Here is a 17798-nt window from a genome sequence, read left to right as displayed (position 1 = left end):
CCTCACTACAGACAAGGCAGGGTGTTGAGCCCTTTGAAAGTCTCAATTGATCCTCACGTTAAAAATAGAACCTACATTATAGGATATCATTTTACACATAAGAAACTGGATCTTTCAGTAAAGATCCCAGAGCTTTTAAGAAGGAAAGCCAAATGACTGCCAAGTCATCTCTTGCTGATTACTTGGTTTCTACTCTGAAAAAAAAAAAAAATGGCACAGCTCATTCTCCATAGCACATACTTCTATCCTCTACTATATATACATCTTTTTCAGTAACTATGTGGTATAAGCAACTCTTGTCCCCACCTAGAGCTTTTCCCATGTATCCCAGCTGAAAACACGTTCTCTCTCCTTTCTCAGAAGTTCTCTTTGAATGTGCCCCACCCATCTATCCATCCATCCATCCATTCATCCATCCATCCATCCACCCTCTTTTGGGTACCTATCATACACCAGGCACCATGCTAAGATACAAGATGTACAAGTCACAGTCCCATCCCTCAAATGTTCAGTCTAGACATGCAAGCAAATAATCACACTTGAGCATGATAAGTTATATACGGCACAGGAGTAGCACAGACCAACTCTGCCTCAGGGTACAAGTTCAGTGGTCACAGAAGGTTTCAAAGAGGTGGTGTCTGAAGAGTGATTGCAAAGATACAAGACGGACAGGAGGAGAAGGGCATTTAAGGACAAAAGAATGAAAATGAATGATGCTCCCAGGGTACTTCATGCCATCCAGAATAGTATCAAATGACAATGGAGAGAGAAAGCTGGGACAGAAGGATGGAGATGGCCAATAGAGAAGCAAAGGTCAACACACCACAGTCCCCAAAGACCAGTCTTCTGTGCCTGTCTGAGCTCAGCACCTAAGACAGCACCCCACCCCCATAGGAGGGAGAAAAGGGAGGACAGGGGGCAGACACATGGGCAAAGGGAGCCAAGGTACTCATCAACTCACCAGGAGAGCCTGGCCACCTCTGCCCAACATATTTTCCAACTCTTTTCTTAGTACCCTTACTCTTACCCCATAAGCCCTGTGGATTCTAAGCACTAGTGTCTTGGTGTTTTGTTTTGTTTTTTTCTTGAAGCCAATATCTGCCGGTTAATCATGACTTTGAGACCTTGGGTTGAGGATAAGATGCTATCCTGTGAAAGGTTCTCCATCCTGAGGGTCAGCTCCAAGAGCAGCACAGAAAAAAAGAAATGCTCACTGAGCTGGGCAGAAGAAGAGAGAACTGATTTTAAATACACAGCTTTTAGAGAGAAATAGGTCATAGATCAACAGTTACAGAGAGCATCAATATACCAGGGCACAGTGAGGACTGACAGAGCCGATGGGTTCTTATCCACTCCTCCTGGGCCTTTAAAGCAGTAATCCCCATGCGTTCTGAAATTGCTCATCTGATTCATGGAATCCAATCTCCTCTTTAAAAAAAAAAAAAAAACAAAAAAACAACCACCTCTGTTGCTATATAATGTGTTATTTTTAATTTAAGTGGATTTAAATTAACTGTTATGAGAATTTCCTGACACCCTATATGATAATTAGACACATCTTGATTTCCCACACAAACTCAGGGTGAAAAATCATGAGTCCAAGGATTCACCCTTCACAAAGGCCAAGATAACAGAGAAAGGACAGTGCGTTTCAACACAGATACAATCTCCTCCAAGTGGAAATTTGACCAGATCAGCCATAAAATATTGGTACACTTCAAAATTATTTATTCATACATACAAATAATATTGTCAAATTCAGTAAATTTTATACAGCTATAAATTTTTATATTAATTTTAGAACAAGAGAAAGTCATGGCTTGCTTGTCCTGGATCATTTTAAAGCTTTGGTTACCATAAAGCAAGGAAACAACTGCTAAGAGAGAATGACCTTAAACTGAAAGCTAGATTTTTAAAACAAAGAATCTTAGGAATATTTTACAGTTCTAGAAAATCACAATGAACTGAGAAACAAAAGGCTGGAATTAAAGAGTCCTTGGTTTACTACTGATTCATGGTAGAACTGTACAGCCTTGGTGTCCTCATCTGTAACATAAGGGAATTAAGAAAGCCTTAGGTATTCACTGAAGTGAGTTCCTTATTCCCAAAGCAAGAGGCTTATTAAAACAAATCAAAACAAAAAACCTTCGAGGAAAACATTTTAGGATAAAAAGAACTTTAGACACCTGCACCTGTAAGATAACACAGGTGAGAAATGTTTACTGTCGCTCTGCCAGAGACTGTGACATACATCTTAGTAACACATCCAGGACCTAGTCATTTAGTTACACCCACTCAAAAAATAAAGACGTGGCGGACCTTTTTACTCCTCCCATCACAATGCATAACTTGTGTTTACTCAGTGCACTGTAAAATTCAAAACACAAAGCACTACTTGTAAGTTTCTTTCTTTTGGCAGGAGGTGAATAAGTTCCCACGTCCCCCAGCCAAGTCCAAATCTGAGGTGTCCAACCTACACACATGCATGGGATCGTATAATCTGCTAGGAAACAGGTAAAGATGCTGCATCAGGTATTCACAGTCACTGGGGGACGAGGGCAACACCTGGCTCTTCACACCTGCTCTAGAATACTCTACAGGAATTAAATGTGATAGGAAAATGAGTATTTTACCAGGAGAAGTTTTCATTAAAATGTCCTCACAGTTTTTTTCTCAGATGCCTCATTTTATCTAGGGAAAGCTGTGTGACTATGAATGAAATCAAATTCTAATTTGTTTAGGAAATGGTTTGGTTATCTGATTACCCACAGCCCAGGGCTTTGCCCTGAAAAGCAAGGCTACACAGGATCTAAGGTGCTAAGAATAAGGAAACCATCAAACGAAGAAACCATTCTACTGTGCAGTCTCAAAAGAAGTCCAGAGGCTTCTTTACTGCTTTGAGACAGAAAAATAGGTTGTAGTTTCTACGTTCTAGGTACTAAACTCTGAGACAACATTCCAAAGCTCAGTGGAAGGGGGTCAGCTTGTTGGGGTCCATGAGACAGGAAGGGTGAGAACAAGCCTCTGCGATGGCCAAGTGTATTTTTGTGTCTCTCCCAGGCCCTTCACATCTCAGGGCCGGCTGGATTCCCCAGGGTCTATCTGAAAGCAGTCCGCCCAGGACACTCTTTTCAGGAATCATTTCTGAAGGTCTTCATTACACACCAAAGCCATTAACCCACTCTGTTTCAGAGAAAACTAATGGGTGATTTTTCTCTTAAGATCAGGAATGAATGAATATTAAAGAATTCAGCAACATTCTGCCTCTTCTGGTCAGATTTTCTGTAAGTGCTCATCTGGAGAAAGGCTCTCTACATAGAATAAAGTTTCCAACAGTGACAATATTCATGAACACGTCCTAGAGTATTTCCTGGGTGGCTTGCCAGCCACTAAGAAGGAAGAGCAAAGTAAAGCCTACAGGTCAGACTATCCTAGGGCTCTAGGTGCAAGGGCTGCAGTAGTTGTGGCACATGGGCTTCAGTAGTTGTGGTTCGCGGGCTCCAGAGCATAGGCTCAGTAGTCGCGGCGCATGGGCTTAGTTGCTCCACAGCATGTGGGATCTTCCCGGACCAGGGCTCGAACCTGTGTCCCCTGTATTGGCAGGAGGATTCTTCACCACTGCGCCACCAGGGAAGCCCAGGAATCGTGTTTGGAAATGAGTGCCCTGAAGCCTGAGTTCTCCTCTCCTCTCCCAACCCCCACCAGGAAGAGGACCCACCCAGATCCCAGGGTCTATAACAGGACAGGGTGGAAACCAGACCTTCGCCATCAGCACACGGTGTTCTGGCTGCAACAATTTTGATTCCTCTAACACTCATCAGAGGCGAGGCAGGGTCGGGAAAAGGAAAGGGTACTAGTGGCCCTCAAGTAAGACAGAGCTAGGTTTGACTCCTCAATCACGCTGTCTTTCTCTTTCTAAGTCTGACTTTTCATCTACAAAGTAGGAATACTCACAACAGTTAGTACTTCATAGGTTACTATAAAGATGAAAAGAGATCAGGAAACTCAGGCATTTAGTGCAGTGCTTTCATTCCTTCCTGCTCACCTTCCATCCCCCTATAGGCAAGCCTTACAAATAATGTTTTGTTTTTTAAGTCACCCATGAAGCACCCTCCTTATTCACTGGGCTGGGTTCTGAGATGTCTGCTGCTATTTCCCCAAATCAAATACATGCTCAAAGGGCATTTTGAAAGCAACTAAAAATATCCAAAACAATATACTCAAAGCAATTCCAAAAATGTTTTCAGCAATACTTTTGGAGTTGGCCTACAATCTTCCAGAGTGACGGTCCGTAAAAGGCAAACATTTAGAAGTGAAGTGCTTTCAAGCTTTCAGGTGATCTCACAACTTGACAATTGCCCTGAGCCATAGACCACGGGGCTCCTCAACTTTGCAGCAAGTTCCCTGCTAAGGGTTTTATGCCTCTGCCTATCCTCAGCCCCCCTCAGCCTGCTGGGCCTCCTGCAGGAGGGGATCTCCAGAAATTACCTCTGAGAATATAATCCGATCTCACTCACAGGTGACTCCCATCACTACAGATTTCAAGGATTTTTCACAGATGTTTTCACTTTGTTTTTAAAAGTGAAACAAACAACACAATTGAAAAGTAGGCAAGAGACTTGAACAGGCACTTCACAAAAGCAGATATCCAAATGCCAAATATACAGGCAAAGACACTAAGCTTCCAATGGTGATAAGAGAAATGCAAATGGAAATCATAATGAGAGACCTCTATACAACATCAGAAAGGCTAAGATTAAAATGACCTCTCAAAGGAAGTACTGGCAAGAATGTGGAGTAATGGAACGCTCGCTCACACCAGATGGGACTATAAATTGAAATGGCCATGTTGGAAAACTCTTTGGCGGTATTTACTAAAGGCGAACATAGTCACATCAGAGGACCCAGGCATTACACACACACCCACATACACACACACCAGAGAGGCATACCTATGTGCACCACCAAAAACATATACACATGGATGTTCACAGCAGCATTATTCGTAAGAGCCAAAAACGGGAAACAACTCGAATGTCCATAATCAGTAATTGCAGTGTATTTATACGATGGAACATAATCCAGCTACTGCTGCATGCACAACATGGGTGAATCTTACAATGCTGAGGGAAAGAAGTTAGACATAAACGAATACAGAAGGACGAGCGTATTTATGTAAAACTCAAAAACAGGCAGAGGTGATCTACAGTCTTAGAAGTCAGGACAGCGGTACCACGGAGGAGGAAGTAACGGGAGGGGACACACCCAAGGAGAGATTCCAGGGTGCTGGTGGCTCTTCCTCTCTCAAGCTGTGTTAAGAATAAATGGGTGTGCTCTTGGAACAGAAATTCACTACACTGCACCCATGGAATCTGTGCCCGTTTCTGCGGGTAAGTTAACCTTCAAAAAAATCAGTTTCTTTAAAAAGCAAACCCACCTGGATGCCTCCTCCTTGCAAAGCCAAACAGGGCAAACTGATTTAATTAAGTAGTCAGGCCGGGTAAGAAGAGCAAGAGACACCAGGCCACGCCGCCTCACCGTGCCCGCTCCCAGCTCCATCACTTGTAAGCCTGTGGCTCCGAGGGAGTTTGACTCCCTGAGTCTCACTACTCATCAATCAAAGACAGCTGGGTAATTAGGAGACTCAGATGAGACAGGAGAGCACTTCGTATTTGTACCATTGGTATCCCAACATTGGTTCCTAAAATGATACATACGCTTCCTTTCGGAAGCATCAAATGTCCTTTACTCTCAGTCACGCTCTCATTCTGTCTTAAGCTTCTGCCTTCATGAGACTTCCAATCTTGGTGGGTCTCTCTCTAGATGTCTTAAGTCTCCTCTGGGCCCTGGGTTAGGAATCAGGCCTGTTCAGGCAAGACAGTGCTTGGAATAGCAGGCTTGACCTCGCACAGACTCAGGGCTCCTTTAGGGCATTGGGTCAAGGACAAGCAGCCTCGACATTCCTGGAAGACTATGAGAAGAATCCCAGGCCCCACCTCGGTCCCAGTGAATCAGAATCTGTGCCTTAACAGGATGCCCAGGCGATTCACCTGCACTTAAAGGCTTGAGAGGCACTGACCTAGGTCACACTGCCTGTCACCTGACAAACTGAGAGGCCCAGGGCTGGAGGTCACAGCCTCACCCAGGTAGTGGAGTTCATTCTAACAACCGCTCTGTGAACGGCCTTCCCCCAAGGCTGGGCCCATACGAATGGGCCATGGTGCTGTACCTGCTTTCCAAATCCAGGGTCGTATTTTCCTGGAACTTGGGAGTGGGCAGAAAAGGGCAGAGGACAAAGGAGGCGGGGAGAAGGGAAGATGGAAAAGGTGTGCCTGCCCTCATTTCTCTGCAGCGCTCAGGAAAGCCGGGGGCGGGGGGGCAGGGGGGGGAGAAAGGTAATATTGGAGCACTGAGCAAGCAGGAGAGGGGTGTCTACTGAAGCTTAGCCAAGCTTGTCTTGTCCATGAGAGCAGGAACCCTGAAACTGGGGCACCTGGTTCACTTGCAGCTCTCTACGCAGCAGCTTTGGGGTCTTACACACGTCGCATTGAGACAGGCTGGGACCTGGGACCCTTTGCTGCAGTGCTTGCACCTGGACAAACATCTCCTTGAGCAACAAAATGCAAAGAAACTATAAGGGACTAAAAATAACTACATGAAAGCACAGTCGGGGGCAAATTATGGACAAGATACAAAAAGACCAAAAACCCAACCGCCACTTCTGAAGAGCCTGGAGGAAAAACAGGGTGTGAGGAGCAGAAATAGGATACTTACTGCCCATGCCCCCTGCACTCAACACCACCAAAGGGGTGGGCAGACCGCCTAAGCCAACCCTCCTGCCCAACCCTCACCCCATGTAAGGAACCAGCTCGTCTCCCCCTTGGGGAGCGAACAAAGGAAACTGTTACTTCTTTTCACTCTCCCCATTGCAGCAGGGGCCCCAGTAAGCCTTACCTGAATTTCTTTTCTGGCCTCTTATCAATTTCTACTGATTAAGGAAGGCCAAGAACCCTGGCTGGTATCAACATGACCTCTCTATGCCTGTTTTTTCAACTGTAAAATAGGGATAAGTAATAGTACCTCCCTCTGAGAGTTGTTGGGAGGATGAAAGGAATCAGTATCTGTAAAGTGCTTAGAACCATGTACTATGGAAGCACATAATCGCCTCTAGGGAAATGTTATTTAAATAATATACGAACAGAAAAATTAATAGACAGGAAGGGGGAATCCCAGAAGAAAGCAGCTGTCCAGCTCAACATATTTTTATTGATTCTCTCCTATATGCCAGACACACAGATCCCGGCCTCTGGAGGAGTTCACAGTCTAGGGGGGTTTGAAAGCAAGGCTGTTCATAAACAAGATGTCTGAGTTCAGCATTCCCTGTTCCATTTTTAAAAGTCAACCACCAGATAGACCAGCGAGTGTGTGGTTGGCAAGGTCAGAAAAGGATCTGATTAAAAGGAGAAAGTCTCACTTTCCAGTGGATGAAATTGGGAGAAATGTCCACTTTATCAGCATTGAGCTCTTTATACAAGTACCAAATCTCTACCTTCAACTTATTTTTTAAACTACTGTTACGGTTGCATAAGGATTTAATTTTAAAAGGACTTACTTCAGGGACACCCAGCTTTCTACACCTAGCTCCTTATTGCTACTTAATGATAGGGTAGATTAAATTCTTCAGGAATAATATTAACTTCTCAACCACTAGATACTGCTGGCTGTCATCTTAGACTGTGTGAGGCGACATATTCCTAGGAAGTCTAAAAACAAAGACCAGCTCGCTGACATATACCCTCTCTGACCAACAGTGGTTATGAAAGGTGATTACAGGGTAACACATGTATTCACTCTCCTGAGATCATTCCCACTTCCACCATCGGGAAGGATAGTGCTGTGCCGGTGAGGCCTAGTGTATTCGGCTTCAACTCTGATTTCTTCTCTTTGATTACTAATGTTGGCACAGCGTCGGTTTAAACGCTTAGCCCCGGCTCTGGAACAAAGTGGCCCTTTTATTCAGAGCCATTGGGCACTAAAGACCCACACCTGCCAATCCACAAAACAGTCAAACAAGGTGAAACAGGGCAAAATTACCATCCTTAGGAAAGCAGTGAATTTCAGGCTGTGAAGACTGGAAACTAGTCTGATCTACTGCACTTGAGGCTTTGTTCAAATCTTACAAACTGTGTGTAATTTTTCCCCCAGAGGAAAATGAAAAGGATCCATCAACTTCACTGAAACGAAAACACAATCTCTTATTTCCTCCCACTTCGGATGATGACAAAGGAGACAGAAAGAGAACAGAAGAGGCCACCGTAACCCTGAGACGATTCCCTTGCCTAAGCCGGCACTGCTGAGTGATGGCCCATACTTTACAGAGGCCCATCATCTTAGGGTGCGCCCTCACAGGTGCTATTCATTCGAGCCTCAAACCAAGCCCATGAGGCAGGCCGGCCAGCACGGAGTGGTCCCAAATAACAGCAGAGGAAACTGAGGCTTGGTGAAGGCAGTGACGCAGGCTCCAGGTGCCAGGATTTAGCTCCCAATTCTTCCTCTTCCATTGTTTCCCATTCACCTAATTCAACCAAACCTTTCCAGACTTTAAAAGACTCACCGAAGGTAAACTAATGAAATGCCTAGGTTTTCTAAAGCCAACAGTGAAGCAAATATTTTCAACCTAATCCCAAGAAACTTCACTCCTGCTGTGAATGAAACTCAATGATGTTCATTTTAGGTCGCTTTATCGCCTCCCGTCTGCATAAGAGATGAACATCAGTAAGTGAGGGGGGAAGGCAGCCAGGCAAGGATGGGCTGAGACCACCACACCAAGGAACCTTAGCACCAACTGAGCAGCCCAGGGGTGCCTTTCTGGTCAAAAAGAAACCAACTCCATGATAGCAGATTCAAGACCCAACACCTTGGGCTTCCCTGGTGGTGCAGTGGTTAAGAATCTGCCTGCCAATGCAGGGGACACGGGTTCGAGCCCTGGTCCGGGAAGATCCCACATGCCACAGAGCAACTAAGCCCACGTGCCACGACTACAGAGCCTGCGCTCTAGAGCCCACGAGCCACAACTACTGAAGACCGCACGCCTAGAGCCCGTGCCCCCCAACAAAAGAAGCCACCACAATGAGAAGCCCGCACACTGCAACGAAGAGTAGCCCCCGCTCGCCGCAACTAGAGAAAGCCCGCGAGCAGCAACGAAGACCCAACACAGCCAAAAATAATAAATAAATAAAATAAATTAAATTTAAAAAAAAAAAGACCCAACACCTTGACTGAAAGTCAGCCAGACTCAGCTGAGACTACCTCCGTGACTTTACCAAAACCATGGTAACTTAAGAATCAATACGCGAATTTATGTTGTTCTGAGGACTAGGATTCATGCCCTTCTCCCCTACAGCCTCTCCCCCTACCCCAACCTCACCCACACAAATCAGAAAACTTTTCGAAGCTCTTAGCTTTCTTCCATATACTTTTTCCTTAGTCGTAACCGTGGGATTCTTAGCCCTTGTGGGAAGGAGAAGGCAAAGAACATTAAACATTCCAGGTGCATCATATTAGGTACTTTTCTACAAGCTAGGTCTCACTCTGATCTTACAGATAAGAAAACCATGGCTCAGGTGTTAACTACCCCACCCGAGTTCCCACAACAAATTAATGGTGGAGCCACATTTCACATTCAGCTCTGTCCCACTCCAATGCCATCTTCACACTGTATTAGCTTCTACTCACAGAGTGATCCATGAACTGACAGCACCTGCATCAGTGGGAGTTTGTTACAAGTGCAGAATCCCAGACCCCAACCCCTACTGAATCAGAATCAGCACCTTAACAAGATCCCCAAGTGCTCTTGTCCATGAGTTGGAGAAGCACAGCTAAGCTACACTACACTGTTAAAGGGGGTAGAAAGTCTCTACCAAGGGAACAACTGCTCCAGTGGTGCTTAACCTCATTTAGCATCATGACTCTTGCACCCAAATACACTGATGCTCGTGTAGTGCCAAGTACCACGTGAATCCTGTTTAATACAGAGTTTTTTTTTTTTTTAAGGTTAGTCTTGACACAGTTCCACTAACAACTTAGAAGATGATGCTAAAACGTCTACCACAGTCAAATCTTAAGGGAGAAGCTAAATATAAGCTGTCCAGTCAGCCCTGCCCACTGCCCTCTAGTGGATCACAGCAAGGAAGCCTAAGTATGGAGTTAGTCCCCAGAGCGAAGCCCAGAAACACTCCTCTCTGAAGGTCACAGGGTATTCGCCATGAAAACGATTCCGCTGACTCAGAAACAACTTGGCACACGACCCTCTTAATTCAGAGGAGGGACTTTGGGATGAAAGAGTAACAGAAAAATCCTAAAAGATCCAAAGACAAACAAGGAGAAAGGAATTATCTAGATACCTTTTTTTTTTTTTACCCAAGAGCAGAAAATTTGCCCTGAAACTGATAGCCTATTCCTGCATCTCTCTCTCTCCACGTTTTTCTTATTATTCTCCTTTCACTCTACCCACAGTGGCATTCTTACTGTTTTTCTTTTAGCTGAGATATTCACACACTATAAAAGTCACCCTTTTAAACTGTACAATTTAGTAGTTTTAATGTATTTAATGTATTCATAAAGTTGTGCAACCATTCCGGAATATTTTCATCACCTCCAAAAGAAACCCAATGCCCATCAACAGTCACTCCCATTCCCCTTGCCCCGCCCCCCAGCTCTTGGCAACCACTAATGTAACTTTTTGGATTTGCCAAGAAGTGGAATTGGTCATGAGCTACCCTGATGTTTAACATTTTGAGGAACTGCCTATTTTCCAAAGCAGCTGCACTATTTTCCATTCCCATCAACAATGTAATGGGGCTTCCCTGGTGGCGCAGTGGTTGAGAATCTGCCTAATGCAGGGCACGCGGGTTCGAGCCCTGGTCTGGGAAGATCCCACATGCCGCAGAGCGGCTAGGCCCGTGAGCCACAACTACTGAGCCTGCGCGTCTGGAGCCTGTGCTCCGCAACGAGAGGCCACGATAGTGAGAGGCCCGCGCACAGCAATGAAGAGTGGCCCCCACTTGCCGCAACTAGAGAAAGCCCTCGCACAGAAACGAAGACCCAACACAGACAAAAATAAATATGAATAAAAATAAATTAAAAAAAAAAAACCAATGTAATGTAGGAGGGTTCTGATTTTTCCACATCCTCACCAACATTTATTATACATCTTTTTGATCAAAGCCATACTGATGGGTGTGAAGTGGTACCTCACTGAGGTTTCGATTTGTATTTCCACAATGACTAATAATGTTGAGCATCTTTTCATCCCCTTATTGGCCGTTTGTATATCTTACCTGAAAAAAAAATGTATATTTAAATCCTTGGCCCCTTTTTTTTATAAATTTATTTATTTTATTTATGTTTTTTTGGCTACATTGGGTCTCCGTTGCTGTGCGTGGGCTTTCTCTAGTTGTGGCGAGCAGGGGCTACTCTTCGTTGCGGTGCGTGGGCTTCTCATTGCGGTGGGTTCTCTTGTTGCGGAGCACGGGCTCTAGGTGCTCGGGCTTCAGTAGTTGTGGCTCATGGGCTCAGCAGTTGTGGCTCGTGGGCTCTAGAGCGCAGGCTCAGTAGTTGTGGCGCACGGGCTTAGTTGCTCCGCAGCATGTGGAATCTTCCCGGACCAGGGCTCGAACCCGTGTCCCCTGGCAGGTGGATTCTTAACTACCGCACCACCAGGGAAGCCCCTTGGCTCCTTTTTAAATTGGGTTATTTGCCTTTTTATTGTTGAGTTATAAGAGTTCTTATTTTTGAAACTCCAGTCAAGTTCCCCTCTTCCTGGAAAGCTCTTCCCCCAAATATCCAATATTCTTCAGCTGGACATACATTTGAATTAATCCCTCTGTACCTGGAACCACTACCCTCTGAAAGCCTAGGAACACTTTCTCTCTCCCTTTCTGTCCCATGCACCCCTCCTTGCTTTCAACCTGGGTGCTGTGCCCCCCCCCTTTATCCACAACAAGCTCTCCTGTGGTCACGAGAACTCACCTGCTACTTCAGTGAATTTACAGAATCAAGAAAGAACTTAACGACAGGTTCTCTGACCACTGCCACAGATGCACACAGTCTCACTCTGTGCTAGGCACAGCGCTTTTCTTAGGTGATCTGAAAAGTATTTATTTATATGCAGGCACAAGTACGACTTCACACTTCTGCTCCCTAACACCACCAACCTAAAACACCCTTTCTCCTCTCTACAGGAGTGCTACGCATCGTTTCCAGAGTTTTCATAGTCTAGCCCATCCATATAGGCTTCCTCAGCCACCACAGCTTCAAATGGCTTCTCTCTACTCTGAAATAAACAGTAACCACCTGTACAGTTCATGCATCAATTAATATCCATAGTTCATGAATGCCCCTATATTTTAGAGATAGACCAGGTGAAACCACCCCACCCATAGATGGTGTTAAATAATATATTAGAACTGCTGGGATGTGCTGATTAAGTGAAGGAGTCCTAGAAGATACACACGTAACCTCAAAATGCTCTGGGAAATGTCTGCTTAAATAAATAGAACTAAGTTTTTTGTTGTTGATATCATTAACTGCAGTCCTTCTCAGAGTCTTTGATACAATGACGAACACAGTGAGAATCTGAGACAGGGAAAAATAACAGGCAGTGCTTCCAAATTGATTTGCCCTTTACAAGAGCACACCTATTAACATCCACCTAACAGTATTCTTCCCAATACTCTGGGAACTGCTGAGCTAACTCGATGGCTAATCAATTCTATCAGCTGGACAGCAGGAACCACATTTTCTACCCGGGTCAGGAACCAAACTTGCTTTGTTTTAGGATGCCATTCATTGGAAGCCACTATTAACATAACAGGTTACAGGAAGAGAAGAAAGAAACCATACATTAAATGTGTTCAGACCCATCTAGATTTTTGAAATTGGAAAATGATGAAATGTGAAAAGAAAAAAAAAAAATGGACCTTAGAAATGAGCTAGTGCAGTATAAACTGAGTGTTATTTTAAAAGAATCCTCTAGGAGGGTTGAGGAATAGAGCCTTCCAGGAACTGACCGTGACTCTCTATGACCCAGTAATAGCCCTGATGATGAAAGAGAAATAAAGTCTCAAAATGACTGTCTCACAACAAACTTAGCCAAGGGAGCCAAGATATCAAGCGGTCATGTGCTGAAAAAAGTGAATAACAGTGATAAGGAAAGAAGCTTCCCCACCCTGGAAGAGAAATCCTCCCAGCAAAAAGTAGGGGTAACACCCAAAATATAAATATCAAGTTATGGAAAATAATTTTAAAATAGAAATTTTCTGTACTCGTGTTAAGTAGGAGAAACTATTTATATCAGCGATTAGTGCATCTAAAGAATTACAAGCTGAAGGTTGTGTCTTTACTGAGTGCTGATTACGGTCAGGAAGACAGGCATGGGCCTTGCAGATTTATCTGCTAGAACACTAAGTGGTACACTTGAGTTTTTGAATAGGTTTCTGATTTACTGATAGGTTTCTCTAGTGCTAATCACTTGAAAACTAAAACAAAGCACAAATGGAAAGCTGAGATAAAGCCTGACGGTCAGCTGGGACTCCATTTGGTACAGCAACACAAGAACTAGTTCAAGTGCTGACCCCCTTGGACACACAGTCCATTTGGGTGCTACGTAAACCTTATTTCTGCCCTCAAATATCATCTTGGGAACCTTCCTGACTCCAGCAGGTTCCCGAAGCCTCTCTGATACAAAGCAGCTAAAATTCAAGGCCACAACCTAGGCCACCTTAAGTCATGGCAAACTGTCAGCCCAGGACCACAGCTTAGGGGGCAAGGAGAAGAGCTTAAGGTTGGGTTGTGCCCAAATAGTGCTTGATTATAAGCTCGGCTACCCAGAGCAGCACTGATACCGCACAGCTGCTCCAAAAAGTTGGGCTTCCCGGCCCTCAGAGAGTGATAGAGGGTCTCCCTCAGTTACAGCCAACACCACCATCCTCCAGAAGGAATGGAAGGCCTTCACCAGATCTGACCACCACAGGACATCTGCCACCTCCCCCCAAGGCCTGGGTAAGCTGTCCCTTCAGAGAAGACACCACACTGCAAATTCTTTTTCATCTTGCTCATAAGTGATTCACCTGTTCTCCAATCTTAAGGTTTAAGCTGCCAGAACTTCTCAAAACCTCTCCACAAACGTCTGATGATCCCCAAAGAAAGGAAATAGGGTAGTTGCTGGATTTATCAATATCAAGGTCACCCATCTCAGTCTATCCAAGAGTGTCCTGGAAACCAGAGGCTAAGTATCTTACAGTATGAAAAGAAGGGGGAACTTCTTTTGTGTAAAATTCGTTCATTTGAAAAGCAATCAGAATTATCTAAACCGGACAATGAGAAGTGGCATAGGTATCAGAAATAGAAAATGCCTTAGGCAAGTTCCTAAAACGGCCTGAAGAAACCCTGTCTCCATATATGATGTATTAAAAGAATGGTGTCTCTGAACAAACCTCACCTTACTCCCTCTCACCCCCTAAGTCAGTGATTCTACAGGCATGGTCCCTGGACTAGCAGCGCTGGCATCACCTGGAACTAGTGAGAGATGCAAATTCTTGGATCCCCCCTTCCCCCCCTCCCCCCTTTCCCCCCTCCCCCTTCCCCTCCCCCCTTCCCCTCCCCCCTTCCGCCCTTCTCCCCCTCCCCGTTCCCCTCACCCTAGACGCAGAGAATCAGAGGCTCTGGCAATGCAGCCCAGCTAGCTGTGATTTAACAAGCCCTCCAGGGGACTCTGATGGTTCAGTTTGAGAACCACTACCCTAGGATTAGGGAAAGTGCAGCAGCTGGGGGGGGTGGGGGTGGGAGGAGGGGTCAGGAGCCTGATTAATCCCTTATTAACTGAGTGAGAGCCATCTCACCTGTTCTTGCCTCTGATCAGCACTGGCCCTCAAGCTCACGGTCTGATTCCACTGATGAGGGGTTGAGTCCCTAGTTCAAGGTCACTGTTAGATACCAAGCCAGAGCTCCAGCCCCGGGTCTGCTGACTCCTTCATCAACCTTGGATCTCAAACTGGGGCCTTGTTAACACGCCAATTCTGGGGCCCAGGACTCTGAACACTGATGAGGCACCCCACCACGCTCGCATCTCCTAATCTACACCTCGCTGCTTCCTTCAGATAAATACAAGGACTGAAGCCTCAACCCTTAAAATCAAAAGAGACATGGATTTAAGGGAAGAGAAAAGAAGAAGATAAAGAGCGACTTCCAAAGCCCTGAGAAACCAAACCTTTGGGTGAGGAGTGGGTGGAGGAGAGAAGACTTAGGCGGCTTGTTACAATTAAAAGAAGTAGTTAATTCAAAAAAAAAAAAAACTGAGTAAAGAGCATAGCCACAGGAAAACACGAATGGCGCTTTAAAGTTTTCTTAGCACTTCTGATGCCCATTATCTGCCCCAAGTCTCACTACAACCCTGCAATGAAAGGAGATAAGGCCACTATTATCCCCATTTGACAGAAAAGAAAACTGAAGTTCATAGTGTCCAACAATTTGCCAGTTAGCATAGTAATCCGACTGTAAACCTAAATCTTGACCTCAGGTCTATCTCACTCTAGAACCTGTGTACCAACACCAGGTGATTTCCACATTTGGAAATCTGCCCCAAAGCAGATTCCCACCCCCGTCCCCTCAGGAAAAAAGCAAAGAGAAGAACATGTAGCAGAAATGGTGATCCCCTAAAACACAGTACGTGAGCAGTGTGTGGGTTCTCCTTTAAGAACTTAACACACAAACCCAACAGCGAAGGTGTTCAGCCAAAAGGCGGGGGGGGGGGGGGGGGGGGGGGGGGTGGTAAGAGGCATATTTCTAGTCTGCATAATCATTTCTGGACCAATTCCCACTAGCAGCCTCGGAGGTGAACAGCGGCTCACTGCCAGGCTGAAGCTCCTCCACCCCCAGGTTATGACAGAGCAGCTCTGACTCGTGTGCGGGCAAAACCCCAAAACTCAGAACAAGAAGTGAAAAAAGTGGAGCTAGGAGAACCAGCATCCTCCACACTCTGGTAATCCACATAACGCCAGTTCCAGGGTCCTGGGGTCCCCTGGAACGCACTCTTAGGAGATGGTAGGATGAAGTGGACATTCTTGTGGACCCACAGCCCCTATTCCTTCCCACCCGGTCCCTGAGGAAGAATAACCGAAAGGGGAGAGGGCTCGTTATTAAGTCCTGGGGCTGGAGCCCAAGACAGATACAACCCAGGCATCCTCTCCTAAGGAACAGTAGTATATCAACCCAAACTCTCCACCTGGCCTTCCCTTCCAGGTCCTGTCCTCTGCGAAGATGAGCCGGGTGGGGTTGGTGGGGTGTTGTAAAGCTGAGAAAAGACTAGAGGAAAAATCAGGCCATCCACCTACCCCACGTTCCCCGCCATGTGTGTGACGCTCCATTCCAGTGCGCACCATAAGCACTAACTCGGAACCGGGCGCCCTTGGCCACGTCTGAGGTTGAGGAGGGGGCGTCGCCCAGCTAAGCGTCCCGGAGGCAGGGAGCCATTCCCGCCCGGACAGCCTACCTCAGTTTCGGCAGGAATGATTTTCCTAGAAGCCAGCCGGGAAGCGAAGATCTGGGTGATTCGTGGATTTCAGCCGGGGCGGAGGAACTTAGCCCAGGGGCGCAGCTCCTCCACACTGGGAGCCTCGGGGCGGCACCCGCGGGGACAGTGAGGAAAGAAGGGCTCCATCCTCAACTTTCTCGGATGAAACTGCTTGGCTCTGCGGCTTGCCCAGCCCTGCCCGCACATCGGGTCCCAGGTTTGGGGAGAACCCAGGGACCCGAGTCCCTCTCGGCGCGCACGAAGCAGCTGCGCCCGAGCGCGCGGCCCCCTCTCCCGTCGCCCGCCAACTTGAAAGCATCTCCCTGGGCGCCTGCCTACTCCCCCTGCCCCGCAGCAGGGTCCCCGACCCGGCCACACGCCTCAGACCCAGCGCTGGGCGCCCCAAAAGCCGCACCTTCCACCCTCCGCAACCCCCGGCCTGGCCTCTGCCTCACTCGCCCGGCTCCCCACGCCCCGGCCCTACCTTGCAGCCCGGTTCGTGTCCCGGCAGTGCCAGTGCGCTGCACGCGTCCCAGCCCGCAAGGCTCCTCCCCGGGAGCTGCCCCGCGCGGGGCTCCGGGCTCCGGACAAGGCTCGGCCAGCCCGGGTGCTGGCTAGCCGCCGCTCGCGGCTGCCGCGCCGGCTCCAGCTGCCGCGCGCAAGGGGGAGCGGGGGGAAACTCCCGGCAACTCCAACTCCGGGCGCTGGAGCTCCAGCTGCAGCCGCGCGCCCGCCCGCTCGCCGCCGAGTGCTAGCGCCTGCGAAGCTGCCCGCGCGGCCGCCTCTGAGCATGCCCAGTGCCGCCGTGGGCGAGCCCCAGCGCCCTGGGCCGGGGCAGATGGCCGAGCTGGGGGCCGGAGACCCGCCCCGAGCTCCGGAGCGCCTTGGGTGGGGGAGGGAGGGAAGGGCCGGTGCCGGGGAGGGGACCCTGGAGCAAAGGGCGGGGGAGAAACAGTGAAGGAGGAGGACCTTGCAAGTTTCACGGGTCGTGGGAAGTTTGTGGGTGAGAAAGGCGAGCTGCTTCTGTGAGCCTCTGCAAGCCTAGAAAGGACAACGAGGAAACATTATTCTCCCCGAGAGAACAAGTGGACCCAGCAGATGGGTTTTATCCAGTGCACTCGTTGCTTCAAGCCTAGGGTCGCCAAAAAAGAGCGAATAGGGCCTGGCCGGCAATGTAAGTGGGTGAAACGTGTAGGAGGCGGCGAACTGGAGAGAGCTCTGAAGGCAG

The 17798-nt window shown here is 47.2% G+C and overlaps 1 protein-coding gene across 2 annotated transcripts in view; it reads right to left on the bottom strand.

Moving 5' to 3' along the window:
• STXBP6 (syntaxin binding protein 6) overlaps positions 1-17345 on the bottom strand; it is a 265283-nt gene extending 247938 nt beyond the window's left edge. Inside the window, exon 1 of one of the 2 annotated variants that reach the window (XM_068546774.1) lies at positions 17055-17345. The gene's annotated coding sequence lies outside the window, so the exon portion shown is untranslated. The remainder of the gene's footprint in view (positions 1-17054) is intronic. The other variant, XM_068546801.1, reaches the window with a different exon arrangement.
• Positions 17346-17798: the final 453 nt, after the last annotated feature.

The sequence above is a fragment of the Eschrichtius robustus genome, chromosome 1 (genome assembly GCF_028021215.1).
Source record: "Eschrichtius robustus isolate mEscRob2 chromosome 1, mEscRob2.pri, whole genome shotgun sequence".
Lineage (NCBI taxonomy): Eukaryota > Metazoa > Chordata > Mammalia > Artiodactyla > Eschrichtiidae > Eschrichtius > Eschrichtius robustus.
This window is presented reverse-complemented; position numbering and strand designations above follow the sequence as displayed.